Genomic DNA, 15326 nt, shown 5'->3' with positions numbered 1-15326 from the left:
CAGTATTCTACACTATTCTTCCATATGCTAGTTCATATAACAGTAATCAATCACTATGTACCATGGCAGGCCAGTGATTTTTTAATACATTTTCTTTCAAACATAAACTAAATACCTTAACAAAGGTCTACAGACCCATACAAATTTGTAAAGTAATCTACAGAAAACATGACATTTCCCTTTTTCTGGGGAATACGTCCACTAGATGGCGCTCCACACAATAGGTACAGGGCACCATGGAAATTGGTTACATCAGCATTACGAGATGCCTATAGACATGCAAATGAGTATGGGCTCATCTATAGCCCAATAAAACAAGCTTGCTTAACAATTTACATCAGAGCTGCACGTTGCAACACATGGCCAACTGCTCTTTTCTACTCAGCCACTCAATGGAACAGCGTGCAACAGGGTCAAAGATGCTTTAAGACAGAGAATAATGAGAGATGGAGAGAGAGAGAAAGAGAGAGAGAGACCTTTTATAACAGCTGAGCAACCTATTCCCCACTCTCGCAATACAAAGGCATAGGCCTAAATTCATGTATGAACTACATGTGAAATCCTATACACCCAAGAAAACCAGTCATTCAGTTAATCAGTCAACACCAGTCTTGAAATGTCTGAATCTGATCTGCTCCAGTACAAAAATTGATCATACACCCGGCATCCAACCAAAACTCCAGACAATGCACATGACGGTCTTCACCTCATCCTCTAGAGGGCAGTACTCAACCTCCAGACCACAGCTGCTCAGGCCAGTGAAGCACAACTCATCACATGGGGCAAAGATCTGACCCACAATTTGAAACAGTCAAGTGCAGCAGAACTCACACAGGGCTCCAAAGGTTGAAACAGTACAGGCTAATAAAACGACTACCGGTAAATCCATCAAGCAGCAGAACTGGCACTAAATAGGTGTTAGCGCCAAATGATGACGCAATGACCCCCTTTACTGGGAGTGAAGAATTAGGATAAGAATGATCAGCAATCTGCAAAATAAATGATTAATTAATTGTAGGCTACACTGGAACGTCCCTGTTTCTACATCTGTGCAATTCAGAGCTGAAGACTGAAGCAGGAGTATAACGTTCAGTCCACTCAGTGTTGGAGAAGATCACACACACATCACACAGAGGAGGCCTACAGATCATCAAGCGGGACGGCTCTATGTGATGTAGCTCTTGGGTTCATACACTGTCAAGCCAACCCTGTTGAAACAGCAGGGAGCCTCATTCACAACAGCCCCTAGTTCCACTGAGAAGAAGCTGGCATTGCAGCCAGTAACTAGCAGGCCCCAGGCCAGTGCCCTGCATGCATCCGTATGGTGACTGTCACTGTGTGAGGTTTGTTTCTACTGATCCACAAACTGTTGCTGAGACGAGAGGAAGTCCCCAGAACCCCTCTCCCAGGCCCCAGCCTGTCCCCAACCACACAGGAAGCAGGCAAATCCCCCTCATTCATTCTCTCTCTCTCTTTCACACACACAGACACACACACACACACACACACACACACACACAGACACATGTACGCACGCCCCCATACACACACACTTCTTTTATAAGGATTATATAACCCAATCTGCTCTGCCCCAAATCAATGATATCCATTCACTTTCTGAGAAGGACAGCAATCAATGACTGCAGACCTACACACACCAGAGATGCTACCAGAATCTATAGCCATCATGTTTCCACATCAATATCAAATCCACTCATTATTGTTGTATCCACATTCTAATAGGAACAGAAACAGAGCACAAACAGGGGAGAGCACTGTGGTCTAACACGGAAGTAACACAAAGCCGCCATTACTGCGTGTCTGGCTGCTAAGAAATTAGCCCGTTGGTTCCATAGGCGGCTGTTGCAGAGGTTAGCTGTCATTAATACATGTCTTAATACCTTATGTTGTTAATAAATTACCTTCACCGGTAAGTTTTGGCACAGTCTGACATCATTGATCCAATGTTCCCTTTTACCTGACATTTTCTTTCATGAGCAGGATCTTTTGTTAGACATTCTCTGACAGGATGCTTTCATTGAAAAGCACAGGCAAGTGTCACTCGTCACACTCGCAGGCACGCAGTAATGGCGATATTCAAGATGGCAGCGCCCATAAAGTTCGCGCTGGATTAGTGTATAGCTGAGCTGAGGAAGAAAACACCTCTGGTGTCACAGACATGAAAGAGAGATCAAATAAATTAATTAATTTAATACATTTTAATGTCAATTTTACAGCAGGAATAAATTAACAGGGGCCAAAAGACAGAAGTTGTTTTAGTGGTATGTGTGTGTGTGTGTGTGTGTGTGTGTGTGTGTGTGTGTGTGTGTGTGATTCTCTCTGAGGGACTGGCTGAAAGATTGAAAATAAATAAAGCAAGCACACGGCAGTTTCCTTTTACTTTTTTAATCGCCTCACAAGGCGATTAAAAAAGTAAAAGGAAACTGCCGTGTGCTTGCTTTATTTATTTTCAATGTTTATGATTTAGTATCAAGTAAGTTTAAGCACCCAGTTCGAAGCACTAAGGTGTTGAGCGTGCTTCTTTATTTATTCACACTGGCTGAAAGATGCCATTGAAAGGGCAGCACCCTGGAACACATACCAAACCCTTCCAGCCAGCGTGCACTGCTACTAGGGGCCAGAAGAAAGCCAGACACAGGTACATAAGCACTCCTCACTACACTGGGACTCTAGTGGGGGCCAGAAACAGACACATAAGCACCCTCACTACACTGGGACTCTAGTGGGGGCCAGACAGTACATAAGCACCCTCACCACACAGGGACTCTAGTGGGGGGCCAAGAGAACTGGAACAGCCGCTGGACCAAAGCCACCACACTCTGCAGCGGCCGCTGAGACGAGACACGTCTCTCTCTCTATCTGTGTGTGTGTGCGTGTGTGTCTCTCTCTGTCTCTCTCTCTCTCTCCCTCTCTCTCTGTGTGTGTGTGTGTCTCTCTCTTTCCCTCTCTCTTTTTGTGTGTGTGTCTCTCTCTCTCTCCCTCTCTCTCTTTGTGTGTGTGTGTGTGTGTGTGTGTCTCTCTCTCTCTCTCTCTCTCCCTCTCTCTGTCTGTCTGTCCCTCCCTCTCTGTCCACTCTCTCTCTCTCTCTCTCCCCCATCCTGGCACTACACTGGACAGAACCACCATTCCTCCAGCTCCACACTCTCACACTTGCTTATTTTTAACTCGCGCACGGCTTTGCCTCGGAAAAACCTCCGTGTGACACAAGCTACTGGGTCAGGCGTTTCAGCCTCCACTGGTGCGTTATTAATGCAGTTCTCAATAAAGTGCTTTTAGGAAATACTCACTCTGCTATGTGCTATTTTTAAACCGTGAGGAGAGAGAGGGGAGGCAGTGGCCTCCTTATGACCTGATAACAGCAAGGAAGCCACAAACAGAGGCTTGCGAGGGATTAAATGGTTAGGCCACCGAAACCTGTCCAAAATCCCCTGGGTTTGTTTGCATGACTAAATGAAATTTCAAGACACATTTAATGTCAAATGATTTCTCACGCATCTCAGTGTGATTTACTGCTGGATACCAGAGCTGGAGAAATGATATTTGCACCGATCCAGCGCTAAGCAACTAAAAGCCCATCAAAATCCCATCAGCACCGCAATCCTGTTGTGGAGGATTGCACCGTGCCCTGCCCAGGGAGGCAGCTGTGTGGGACGTGCTCTCTGCTGGAGAAGGCTCATCTCTTAAACACGTATGGGCACAGGTCATGAGTGCTGAAGAAGGACAAATTTCCATCAGCAGTGTGCGTGCACGCACGCACGCACGCACGCACGCACTCTTACACACACACACACACACACACACACACACACACACACACACACACACACACGTGAGCCAAGCCAGGCATCCATAATATCATCAGCGTGTGGAGGGAGTACATTATGGAACGTGTTATGGCTGCAGGCCACCTATTCTCCGCTGATGTGAAACTAACACTTTTTTGTTTGCTTAGTTAAACTGCATAAAATGTTTATATTTAGATGACTTGAGAATGCAAGGTCGTGGTCACTGCGGACCTCATGGGCATCATGAATTGATAGTGCCATGAGAAGATTGTGAAGTCTCCAATCAAATGTCATCATTAGAAAAGACAAGGCATGGGTGTTTTAAAACTGTAGAGGGGTCTGAGTGCATGTTGAAGTGAGATTCATAACGTGCACAGTAAGCAGATCAAACTGATTTCAGCTCACTTGAACAACGTCACTGTAAAATTATTGGTGCACGTACACACGTACACACACACACGTACACACACGTACACAGAGCTGTAACGTACCAGTGATGGTTCCTGCATCTCGGAGGGTGATGCTGGTGATGGGTGTGGTGTTGTGGGGTGAGGCCTCGCTCACATACTGCTCCTCATGGCTGGCGGGGGCCGCGGCGGTGGCTGGAGAGGGGGGGCTCTGTGGGGGGGTGTAAGGGGACGGGGTGGAGGCTGTGGCAGGGAGCGGCGATGCGGCGGTGTCCAGCTTGGCTGATTTTCACTGGCCGGCGGCAGGTGCCATGGGCGGGCGGGGCCACCGCTATGGACACAGCTCCCAAGACCGGCCTGGACGAGCGAGGACACCACGACACCACGAGACACAGGCGAGTGGCGCAGGTGCAGAGAGTCTGGAATAGCAGCGAGAGAGGAGGGAGGTCAGGGTGGTCACACATCAGCCTACGTCAGCTTACACATCAAACATCTTTTAGAAGGCCAAGCACAGTGTCAGTTGTCTCAGAGTACGCATCTCAACACTCGATATCCTGATACATCTCCATACACAAGTGTCTGTTTGTGTGTGTGTGTGTGTGTGGTACATATGTGTGTGTGTTTGTGAGTGTCTGCTGAAAATGCACCGAGGGGTTACCTGACAATTCCCTTCTTCCTTTTACTACCACAGCCCACCCAACCCAAAGGCTAATGTGATGAGCTGTGACCTACATGTGAGTGAGACATAAAAGGCATTAGGGATCACAGCACGGCTGCCGAGCGTTCGCTCATCAACTAATACCAGCGCCCGGCTCCCCAGGATTAATTACGCTGACATTCACAGTCTGATAAATGTGGCCCCTGTGCAGCCCTCTCAGGTTCCCTGCTGCTGGAGTGCCGTGAGTCGGGGCCAGACTGCAGGCCAGCCGCAGAGGTCATCAGCGGGCAGTAGAGGTGTTAGAGAGTTCGAGTGGTCAATAACAACACGGGGCATCTCAGGCCACTCAGCCGCTAGCCAGCACACACCATGATGTCCACAGCTCTTTTTATCTGGCCTGCGCACCGAGCCAACACGTCTATTTCTGTGGAGGGGACTGAGGGTGAGAGGGTGGGGATGCTGTGGTCAACACGACAAGTTTTGAACTTACAACTAATGGGTCACTACTGCTTCAGGCCTGCCAATCAGGAAGAGATATTTTAAGCACACCTTTTAAGCTCATCTTGGTTTACATGTAATATCACCCACAACATATATTTTAGATAGCAGACTCATTTATTAATGACAGAAATCCTGAGCTGAGTGTGTAACTGATAATAAGAACTAAACATTTACAGTTACTTTGTAAATCTTTCTTTGGAAATCCTGTTCTTTGAAAGATAATCTTTTCTGAAGGACAGAAGCTATTATTTGTTGGTTTTCCATGTTCTTGTGTCTGGCCCCCTTAACATGGTTTCTGCAGACTGACAAGTGTGTATGTGGGTGTTATCTGTTCAGCATGCACTTAGTTAATGGAGCGTTATGGAGAGTTATGGTCTGGAGTGCCACTGAACTACAAAGGCTCCGTCCCCTGGAGCAGGTTTTGATTGGCAAGAAACAGCAGTAGATGGCTGACCGTGCGAAGGCTTGTCAAGGACTTAGACATCAAAAACCATCAATAAAAGACGTGTGGAGAGAACTTGATTCAACAAATCAAAAAAGCATACGTTTTTAAAAGTATGTTTATGGGTTTCAGCTGGTCCCTTTCCACAGGTGTATAAAATCAAGCACACAGATTATGAATGCAGACTGCATGGTGCTTGATTAACACACCTGTGGCTGGCAAGGGACCTGATGAAACCCATGAATAGGTGTACATCGTATCTTATAAGAAAAAGGAGAAACATATTATTTTCCTTACTTTATCTGCATATCCTTATACACTTCTCGGAAGACACAAGACAAGGTCTGACAAGGAATACAAGAATTCCCATGAGAGCAACAGCAGACAGCACAGCTGCCTCAGCACACGAGCACATGCATGAGTTATTAGTGGGGGCTTGTGCTCTGAGTGATGGCCAAGTGATGGGAAGGCGCATTATCACATCATTTACCAGCATCATTTAGCAGCAGCGCCGACCTTGACTCCACTCACATTGTGCTGCTAAGCTGCAGCAGCCACAGCACTGAGACGCTAATACACCGGCCGGCACAGGACTGGCCAGCTTACATAATGCATAAGCCTCAGTTCAAAGACCAAACGGGTCAGCATCTCTCCTGCACACTCAGGGGTCGCGTGGGGTCACGTGGGGTCGGCGGCTGCTGCGGAGGTCGAGATCTGCGCGCACGTTCAGCCTCAGCCAGCTGCAGCTAAGTAGGTTTGTTGTGTTTAGAGTGTGAGGAGGCCAGGCTCCCTTAAGATGAGAGGTTACGGCACGTGAGCTGAACCAGGTCAGCGCTCCCAGCAACACAGAGGTGGGGAGGGAGGGGGATGAGAGGCTCGATATAGAGAGAGCCGGCAGGCCCCTGTTTAATATCACATTCCAAACGCCTGTCTAAATATGGCTCTAAATCGGGCTGGGACTATTTCATCTTCAGCGTGCGCTCAGAGCTGTTGAGCAAGACCTATGGAAATAAGGCAATCAGAGACACTATAGGAGAGAGACAAATCACAGAGGGAAGAACCAAACAGGGAAGTCTGCAATGTGAAAGATGACCGATTTATAACTGGGAGTCCTCATGCCCTGTATTATTTTTTTTTTAAGTCTGACAACTCATTACTGAGGCCACTTCATCTGAATGTTCTGTTTATTTCCACCGTTACTAGAGCAACAGCAGTACAACAACATCTGGAGCACGCACACTCAGCAAATCAACCTGAGTAAAGTATTTCCTGGCCTTACTGTAGTGACTATTGAAATGGTTGTCATTTGTATCACATTTAAACAGTGGAGTCTTTCTCACATTGTTTGTATCACATTCAAACAGGAGTTGAGTCTCTCTTTATTCATATAGATGGAAGCCTGATCTTGTTTGCCCAAAATAGCTGCCGAGTGGCGAGACATGCCCATGAGGACTTGTAGTCTGCTCTCTCCACAGACTAGTGTGTTTCCCGATGTCAGAGTGTCTCTCCCAGTCAATCAATAGATTGTAATGTGTGAGGGGCTCTCAGAGCCTTGAGCTAGTTCCAGTAAAGCCCTCAGGTCTTCAGTGGTGAGTGTCTGACTCAGCTCTCCCTGCCTCTCCTCCACCACACCCCGGTCTGCTCAGTCTTTCCAGCTGCCGCCGGGATCCCACCGTTTCCTCTCCAGAGAGAGGCCAAAGAGTGAAGTCATGTTCATCACTCGGGTCCAGTGACTCCAGTCTTCATCCTCCTCTCTCTGACCACCAACAGGCCTCAGCTATTTCATTTGTCCACCCATGAATAACACTAGCTCACCACAGTCAGTGAGCAAATGCTGAGGTCATCTTTTGGACATTAAATAAAAACAAAGGAATGGATTGCACAGAAAATCATTCTACTCCTCCACATCAAAGATACCTTTATCCAATGAAACAGACGCTGATTTATGGTTCTTTTTCAATCTCCTTGTATGTCTCTGTCTTCCAGAGCACCCATCTGAGTGTAGTGTAGCATTAGGAAGAGGTCTAATCATGAAAAGCCCACTGCTAACAGTACACATTAGAGACTAGTGCTCTTAATTAGCACAAGTCCAGCTGAAGAGGTGACATGGCCTTCTGCCAGCTTTACTCCCTTAACACCTCTGGCTAACACACTAGCAGGCTGGACATACTCACACGGCGACCCTCAGAGACCCCCACTCCCTGGCCCACTTCATTTCACAACTCTCACATTCGTATCGCCGGTCTAAAACACATATCATGAAATATATCATAAGAGGATGGAATCTCTCACTTAGGTCTCAGCGTGTTGAAAGTGTCCTGAGGCCCAGAGCATGGGTGCCTGGGCTACAGAACAACAACAGGTCACTTGATGTGCACAACAGCAGGCTCAGAGGCTCTCGCACGCGTCACGCTTGTCATGCTCTTAAACGGTTTGGAGACTTTTGAATTCCTACGGATACGAAAGCACTGGTGTTTGGTCATCTGAATGCCCTGATCCTGGACTAGAAATAACAGATGCAAGTAGAAGTTGGCCAGTTAGATGAGAGGAGAGACAGATGTCATTCACGGACACTCCCAGAGGATGCCCAAGTGACACAGTATCATGCTACACCTCGCAATTTAAGCAATTAGACACCTAATAGGCTATATTCAGATTCAGTACTCAAAAAACGACATGAGCTAGAAATGGGATCATGCTAAATAGGAGACATGTACATTAGGACATTAGGACTAAACATATTCATGGCATCTCTGTATCATAATACTGGTGCAGTGAGTGCTGTGTCTCGTGTTCACCGAGTCTGAAACGCTGGACGCATATCAGCTGAGATGTGAGCGCTCCGGCTCCCCCCACTGTGGCATCAGGTCTCAGAGTGTCCTGACCCTGACCCCCAGCTGAGCCCCTGCTCCTAGAGGAGAAATGCTGACCATGCAGGAGTGGAGCGGCTTGAGGAGGGCGCAGTCATCTGACACATGAGCAGTGACAACACAGCAAACACACACACACACACACACACACACACACACACACACACACACACACACACACACACACACACACACACACACACACACACACACACACACACACACACACACACACACACACACACACACACACACACACACACACACACACACACACACACACACACACACACGTACACACACGTACACACACAGGGTTCTCTCTTACAGTGGGTCAAGACAGGAGTAAACAAGTTTGCTAAGATTGCCATAAAGCCTTGATACACAACAGCTCCTTTAACAAAACTTATGCAGCTACATTTGACATGTCTGATTACAGTAATATGTGGCACAGCATCTTTAGACACCACCCATGTGACCCCCAGCACCACCCACACAACCTACACCCTTGGGCCAGAGCAAAGCCTGCATATGGAGTGATGCCACGCCACTCATCAAAGTGATTCTGTCTGGAGTATGTATGGAGGTGCCACGCATGGCCGTCCACTGCTGCCGCCACACAAGAGGTGGACAACACAGTGAGCAGTTACAGGATGTGGAGAACAACATGTGTTATCTAGACACACACTGGTGGAGAACAACATGTGTTCTCTAGACACAAAGTGCTGGGGAACATGTGTTCTAGACTCAAAGTGGTGGAGAACAACATGTGTTCTGGACACAAAGTGGTGGGAACATGTGTTCTGGACACAAAGTGGTGGAGAACAATAGGGGTGGGAATTGGCAAAAAAATTAAGATTCGATACTATTGCGATATTTGGGCCACAATTCGATAATATTGCGATTCTTAACATATTGCGATACACCAAGTATTGCAATTCGATTTTGCGATATATTGCTATTCATGTCTCTCATATTATTCTAAGTCATTACAAAAAATTAGGAAAATAACACTGTTCAACTTACTTTGCAATGGCATGGTGCATGTCAAGGTCCTTACTATTCACTTTTTGTTGAAAACCAAAATACACCCACCTTTTTCGATGTGAAAGTAGTGTAGAGTGTTGTGTACAACAGGTTGTGATTGTGAAGCCATTTTCATTTATTATTGCTGTTGAATGCACAATGAAGCACCACAACACGTGCCCCCCTTATAAGCGTAATAAGCTAATTTAATGTGATCAGAGTAAACCCTGAGTAAACTCGACTCAAATAAAAGTAAAATGGATAATTAAATTATATAATTAAGTATTGCGATACTTTGAGCTACAAGTATCGATTTAATTGTGTGCACAAAATATTGCGATACTGAACAGAATCGATTTTTTCCCCCACCACTAGAGAACAACATGTGTTCTGGACACAAAGTGGTGGAGAACAACATGTGTTCTGGACACAAAGTGGTGGGAACATGTGTTCTGGACACAAAGTGGTGGAGAACAACATGTGTTCTGGACACAAAGTGGTGGAGAACAACATGTGTTCTGGACACAAAGTGGTGGGAACATGTGTTCTGGACACAAAGTGGTGGAGAACAACATGTGTTCTGGACACAAAGTGGTGGAGAACAACATGTGTTCTGGACACAAAGTGGTGGGAACATGTGTTCTGGACACAAAGTGGTGGAGAACAACATGTGTTCTGGACACAAAGTGGTGGAGAACAACATGTGTTCTGGACACAAAGTGGTGGGAACATGTGTTCTGGACACAAAGTGGTGGAGAACAACATGTGTTCTGGACACAAAGTGGTGGGAACATGTGTTCTGGACACAAAGTGGTGGAGAACAACATGTGTTCTGGACACAAAGTGGTGGAGAACAACATGTGTTCTGGACACAAAGTGGTGGGAACATGTGTTCTGGACACAAAGTGGTGGAGAACAACATGTGTTCTGGACACAAAGTGGTGGAGAACAACATGTGTTCTGGACACAAAGTGGTGGGAACATGTGTTCTGGACACAAAGTGGTGGAGAACAACATGTGTTCTGGACACAAAGTGGTGGAAACATGTGTTCTGGACACAAAGTGGTGGAGCAGGGCAGCATCATATTGACCACGGGATGCTGGAAGGCCGTAGGGAATAGGGTAAAGTGGACATCCCATTAAAAGCATGCGAGTCAAAGAGTTTGACAGACTACAGATCCACTTTATTGATCAGTTCTTCCACAGGTCCTCAAAGAGAGTAAACACTGCCATTACAGAGCAAGTAAACCAAATGCATAGCAATGCACCACAGAAGGGAACACTTCTACACAAGTTGGGGTATTTGTGGTGGTGGTTGGCACTGTTTTAGTTCCTGTGAAATCTATGATTCAACCAGCACCAGTATGTTGTCTGAACCTGATGAACCTTGTCCATAAAATATAATATCTTTCACAAGGGTAACACAAACACAGAAAGATTTTCAGGGTTTGACAACTTCTTTGCAAACAAAACTGAGGTCATTGTCAAATACTGTAAGTGGAAATAGAGAACCCCCCCCCCAAAAAAAAAGCTGATGCTTTAGGCCACCGTTGTTTAAATGAGGACAACATGACAGTCCTCAAACTTTTGATTACACTTGCTGTGCACAGACAGATTATCCGCTTGCATTGTCTTCTAATCTCCCATTAATACTCTTAGCCTACTGACCTCTGAACTGGTACATTTCACACGTGTAAATGTCGCCTCATAAACAATGTCCGCAAACCTGAGCAGATTAACTCAGGGCTAGACCATGTAATCCCATAACATAAGTGCTTTATTGTAATCAAGCTATACGCTGAGGCTATGCAAATCATTTATGGTGGGTGCTTTTCTAAATCAGGTTACTTTAGTACTTCTGTGGTAATAGTAAAATAACAAACCACCAACGCTTGAATTGTCCCTAAATTAGTCAGCACGCTTTCCTGTAAGGAACATTGAAAAGAATAGGTTCGCCGAACATACACAGGAAATGACATCGGACCCCAACATGTGTCCTAGGGGAACAGGCACAAAGACAGGACATAAAAGAAACCACAAGAAAGAGTGCAAGCATAAAGCATGATACCTAGAAGGCTGTTTGATTTCTGTCAATGCATGAAGCAGCTGCTTCACTGCCCAATCACAAAACTCATTGCACGGTAGAGTTCATTATACTGACTGAACATAATCTCCTTTTCTGTTCATCTCTTCCTTACTCTTCTCTCCAGAATTCCCACAGATTTGCTAAATTAGAGGTCTCTGAACTCGCAGAGTAAAACTAAAAGTCATTGGCTTCTTGCTCGACTTGTTGTTGTATTGGGTCTAAATGTAAACAACGATTCATCATGACACACAGATATACACAACATCATTTTCACTGATGTTTGGTTAGCCTATTATCCGGTTCATGGACCTGAACTAGACAGCTAATGGTGATGTACAGACCCTAAAAGGTGTTCAAAGGTGTTCTATTTCAAACGCACTTTGATCATTTCATCATTGTTCAAATGTCAGTCAAATCTGAGTTAGGCCTTAGTGTTGGCAGCGGCAGTTAGCTTTCATGTTTACAGCCTCTCCAATACTACGGGTCTATAAATTCATGTGACTTATCATACTTAATTTACGCTCATGCTAATCATTAGCTCCACCAGGGAGATCATATTTTCACTATATTAATTTAATTCCACTTTTGGTATTGGTAACTAGGCATTTGGCCTTGGCAGAGTTCATGAGCACTACTCAAACAGGATGAACAACATGTGTCTAAACTTTTAAACAGTTAAAATACATCTGGTGCCAGGGGAGCAATATTGTTTGAAGCACTTTTGTCCTCTAAATGTCAAGTAGCTTGGACAGAGTGACCTTTCTCCACTTGTGCCCTGGAAAGAGACAGAGCAACTCAACTGTCTACTCACACACACACACACACACACACACACACACACACACACACACACACACACACACACACACACACACACACACACACACACACACACACACACACACACACACACACACACTTATAACAGTGTAACTGTTACACAATAACAGTGGCGAAATCAAACTCTATGGGAATCTACTGGTTCTGTCTGGTCTCATTCTTGCTCATCAGATTCAGGCTAAACTCCCCCTGCTAATCCCTGTTGAATGTATCTGGCTGTGTTGTGTCAGCCAGGCTTTGATGAGGTAAACGCATAGGGCCGCGTTAGGAGGGAAAGTAAACATGCTCAAATAAACTGTATAGGCCCAGTAATGCTGAGGAGAGGACATGGAAAGTACACAGGAGTTAATTCCCTTACTCTGGGACAAGGTATGCATTGAAGGAGCAGCACACATAATCAGTAGCATATGAAAAAGAACTAAACTGCCAAACCAACTAACTAACTAACCAATGAAATGGATCTGATCCATGTTGTAGATGTAGCTCTATCTAGCAGTGCGCTTTCCTTCTTATGGCTGTGCCTGGTCATGGCCTGGTGCTACAGTAGGCCTACATGAAACAGGCTATACGGATGGACGAGGTCATAGCCTGAGTACTTAGCCATTAGTCTGGTAAGACATAATGTGTAACACATTGCCACAAGAGTCTTTAAGTGCAAAGCTCACTGATACGGTCTCTAGTGCTGCTTTGGGAAACATTTCCCAGGTGGTTGGTGCTTTGTTGGAGGTGAAGAACAGTGACATTTCTGATCTGGTTTAGGAGCTCTGTGATCCCTCATAGACATACAGCCTCAGTTGAAGATCTCTCACAATGAACTACTGTGACAAAGTTAGCATTTACCATTTCCTGCTTGGATCTTAACCCCTGTTTTGAGTTGGGGAATTAGAGTGTTTCCAATGCATTATGCATGCTAATCTTTCCAACTCCCAAGTAAACAGACACCATGCCTGTTGTTATACAAATTTGCCTACACAGGAGTAGACTCCACCCCAAAGGAGATAGTGGTCTTCCCTGCTTTTCCTTTCCCTCTACACTTCCACTTCATAAAGAGGCTTGGCAACAGTCCCATTGTTTTGCAAATGTCTCTGACCACATGGCATAATGACTTAACTGGAAACCTGCTACAATGTAAAATCCTATACACTATGTGTTGAGAGAAAAGTCGATTGCGGTAAAAAGAAAATGGAGCAATAATTGAGTGTTTTCAAAGATTCCAACACAGACAGCAAACCCATAGGCCCAGTCCTCAGAGGGAAGAGAAGAGCTGAAGTTGTTTGGTACTTGGCACTGGTAGAGAAAGTCTGGGCCTATGACATGAAGCATCCCCTTAATGGAACAATGGTTCAAAGAAGACTGCAGTTGCTAGGAAACCAGCCTAGAAGTCTGTGGAACCATTGGACTTCAACAGGCTCCAGAGAGTCCACAACTCACAATACAAATCAGAAGACCCACACGTCTCCCAGATTTTTTCCAGTGGCAAAACATTTAGCCTTTGCTTCAAGACACCATTCCCACTGTCACCATCCTTCACACGCACAACATTAGATGTCAGTTGCCTCACACTGGTTGCAAGTGGCAATGTTAGGGAAACACTAAATCTGACTTTAACTCAGACATAATTGTAGGAATTGTTTGAAGTGCAAGCATGATGACAACAAAACCTTACCTATGTAGACTAAAATAGCATAAACATCACACAAACAACCTTTGCATGAAAATCTGTACTAATTTAAATTTTGCAAAGTAGGCTACAGAGTCAACTCAATTGTTAATACCTGACTTGTTGAGGCTCCTCTTAGCAATATGAGGACATCCACAGCCTTCTTTTAGCAATGCAAGCAGAGGCTTATTTCTCCATTGTCCAAATTAAGCAATTATTGTCATCACATTACTGATAGCAGTACAAGTTGTTACCATGCAAGACCACTTCCTGGTACATAACAGAAAGTAGAGCAAAATTATGGTTCACACCAAGCCATTCAAGCCATCTCTCTAGTGAACACAGATCAAATAAACAAAGATGAACACTGCTTTAAACACATAGGGACCGGATATTGCTATAAATAGTTCTGTTTAAGCTGTCAACATCCAAGTGGTCTATGGCTCACTTCTGCTTTTACTGGGAGCTTAAGTAACTCTTGCCACTTGGTGAAACTAGCATTTTGTCACTACAAAGACGTCACAAAAACTGATAAAGAAAACACTCCAGGACACTTCTGAGAAACAACAGAGGTCCACAACATGTTAGCATGACAAACTTAAATCTGAACTCGTCCATTCACTTCCATGGCTACAATACATTGACTGGCAGCTGGTGTAGAAGCAACAGTCCCAGTGAACAAAGAGATGGTCAATGAAAGGGAATCCCATACATCAGACTGAAGATGACCCTTGAGAGAAAAGGTCAAATGGGTCAGAGAAACAGGGAGATTTACAGCCACAGATAGACTGTGCTCTGGCTCTGGATGCAAAATGGCATGTACTAGAAGCTTCTCCCTTATCCTTAAAGTTTATACAGACTGTGTGCACAGATTCAGGCAGAATCCCAATGATCTGACAAGCTCTGACATCAGTATATTGAGTACAATACATTGTGGTGCGGCACTACGTGAGATTGTTTCTTTGCCCCATAGCTAAATCTGTATTCACTACTCTCAGTGGCAAGTGGTTCCAATTCTGACAGGCACAGA

This window comes from Sardina pilchardus, chromosome 6 (genome assembly GCF_963854185.1).
Source record: "Sardina pilchardus chromosome 6, fSarPil1.1, whole genome shotgun sequence".
In the NCBI taxonomy this organism is placed as follows: domain Eukaryota; kingdom Metazoa; phylum Chordata; class Actinopteri; order Clupeiformes; family Clupeidae; genus Sardina; species Sardina pilchardus.
This window is presented reverse-complemented; position numbering follows the sequence as displayed.